Genomic DNA, 2855 nt, shown 5'->3' on the forward strand with positions numbered 1-2855 from the left:
CGTAGCAGATCTATTCTGCCAAGACCAAATACATTAACATTGTCATGTACATTACCATGCCAATCCCTCCGAGAATTGTCATGACAAAACTACAGTTCTTAAAAGTGAACATCAGGACTGATGTTGAATGTTTTTGTCTCTCTTTTTTTGCAGGTTGGCGCTGTCAGCCTTCAAGATGGAAAAAGAACAAAGAGGAGAACGAGACGGGAACGGCTCTTCATGTTTATTTAAATTATTTCATTTCTGGCTGGTTTGACCTTCCATGTGGGACTGAGAGCAATTCAGTCAAATCTGAGTTTTACCATCAGGAATGTCGTGTAACATTCCCATATCGACGGCATGCGAACGACGTCCGGACTTCAAAAGGCAATTAATACGAACTGTTTGTGTATGTAGCTACCTATATACGAATGTTTGTACAGTTAAATATGTGTCTATCTGAGAGAACAAACCAAATGCCCTCTCACGCACAATCACGCATTATCGAGACCAAGCTGGCATTTCGCATTTCCTGCAATCTTCCACATTGTTGGCTATGGTATGGTCCAGCTGCGCTCCCAATAACAATGACAATAATTCCCACAATAGTAACTAGGGATGCACCGATGTATCGGCCGATAATTATCTGCACTATCAGCCAACGACCGATTATTTAAAAATAGCCAATCAAAAGGTGGCAGAAAAACATGTCAGACAGCAACTTGTCTTGTGTTGAATTTAGGGCTGTCAACGTTAAAGCAATAATAACGCATTAACGCAGCGCTGTTGAATCAGCAACCCTATAAATCACCCATAGTTCAAGCCAGGGTTGCCAGATCCAGTTTCCATTTCGCAGAACATTATTTGTATTGCGCCTCCTATCCAATAATCGCAAAGATCTTTGTGCTATGTTACTTCTGATAAAAAAACAAAGTCTCAGCTTTCAAATCATGTACATTTTATTATTAAATTCAAACAATAAATGCCGTTTTGACGCTCTTAAATGTGGCGTGACGTATTGCTGTAGTGCTTCAGTTTAAGGGGCAGCACCGAGTCTTTTCGCACGAAATTAAAATGAATGAACATCTGAAGGTGATGTATCATGTCTCATGTAGTCCCTCAATCAGCGTTTTAACAGAAAAAAATGTCAAATGAAACGTTATGAAAAGGTTATGAACAATGTCACTTAACGTTGCATTTAGCTCAGGAAAGTTAAACACTAGAGGGAGCTTATTTGCTGTTAATTATATGTTTGAATAAATCTTTCATGAAAACAAGTTTTTATGAAAATTATCTTGCGTTGTATACAAAAATTTTTAATTTGAGTGTGATGATTATATTTGAAAATAAATGGCATTGAATATAGTTTTGTCGTTAATTTTAAGCTCTAATATGATGTACCAAATGAAAGGCTCCCTGTATAGTTTATAGCATTAGTTGGGAGATTTTTTTTTTCCTTAAGAAAACTAAACTATCGGTATTGCATATATTCTGAATAATCGGCTATCAATTTCAGCAGATATCATTCTGAATAAACAGTATCGGCAGATATCATTCTGAATAATCGTATTGGTATAGGCAGATATCATTCCGAATAATTGGTATAGGCAGATATCATTCCGAATAATCGGTATAGGCAAATATCATTCCGAATAATCGTATCGGTATCGGCAGATATCATTCTTAATAATCGGTCATTGGTATTGCTGATATTGCTGTCAGCTATCGATTTCAGCAGAAAATCGAATAATCGGCTATTGGTATTGGTATCAGCAGATATCATTCTGAATAATCGGTTGTCGGTATACACAGATATCATTCCGAATAATCAGCTATCAGTATTGGTATCGGCAGATATCATTCTGAATAATCGGTTATCGTATCGGCAGATATCATTCTGAATAATTGGTTATTGGTATTGGCAGATATCATTCTGAATAATCATTATCGATATCGGCAGATATTCGGAATAATCGGCTATTGTATGAGCTAAGAAATTTCATATCGGTGCATCCCTAGAAATAACGATAATCGCACTGACGATGCGGTTGCAGCCTGATGGTGCACATTCACTCACTGCAGGGACTGCGCTAAAGCAATGAACACCATCACTAACGGCAGATAACTGCGAGTCTCGTGCACATCTGTGTGTGTTTACATGTGCGTTGAGTGTTAAATACAGGCAATACGCTTGCACTGGTGCTACTGTGCATGAGAAAGAAATTCACTCGTCCACATTTGGAAATGAATCTGTTTTCACTGTTCCATCCGAAGGCCCATGACAATCTTAGAACGAATTGCACTCACTAACTGATCATTAAAACACCCCAAACTTTACTTTGAACTGTTAGAGGATGTTCGCACAGGACGTGCTGTTTTTTTTTTTTTAATTGTCTGTCTGTGCTAGATGGACATCTCTGTATTTTGTTGCATGAGCGCTACATTTTTTTGTTTATGCATTTTGCAGGTGCTTTTATCCAAAGTAAAGTACATTGCATTCAAAGTATACATTTACAAAGTATACATCGAACCCATGACCTTGTCGTTGTTTGTACTACTATTTAAGCTACAGGACTACTTTAGATTCTCCGAATTAGATTCAATACTATTCACACACACAAAAAAATCATTTTATGAAAAACAAAATCAGGTCAAAACAGTAAACCTTTAAAATTAAGTTCTCATGCATTATGAAAAAGTTCACGAGAACATATGATTGTTTTTTGTTTTGTTTTTTTACACTTATAATTTTATTTATTTTCTATTTTAATTTTTTGTATTGTTGTGTATACGTTCCTAAAGCTCAAATTTTAGAAGCATGCCACTTCCAACAGCAGGATCATGGGTTCGATTGCCAACAAAAGTCATATTCATTA

The 2855-nt window shown here is 36.5% G+C and overlaps 1 protein-coding gene across 1 annotated transcript in view; it reads left to right on the plus strand.

The window, feature by feature from the left end:
- Window positions 1-1068, plus strand: part of LOC107755620 (cyclin-dependent kinase 14-like) — a 169345-nt gene extending 168277 nt beyond the window's left edge. The window contains exon 13 of the mRNA XM_016572512.1: window positions 154-1068. The gene's annotated coding sequence lies outside the window, so the exon portion shown is untranslated. The remainder of the gene's footprint in view (window positions 1-153) is intronic.
- Window positions 1069-2855: the final 1787 nt, after the last annotated feature.

The sequence above is a fragment of the Sinocyclocheilus rhinocerous genome, unplaced genomic scaffold, assembly GCF_001515625.1.
Source record: "Sinocyclocheilus rhinocerous isolate Xijiao unplaced genomic scaffold, SAMN03320098_v1.1 scaffold1253, whole genome shotgun sequence".
NCBI lineage: Eukaryota > Metazoa > Chordata > Actinopteri > Cypriniformes > Cyprinidae > Sinocyclocheilus > Sinocyclocheilus rhinocerous.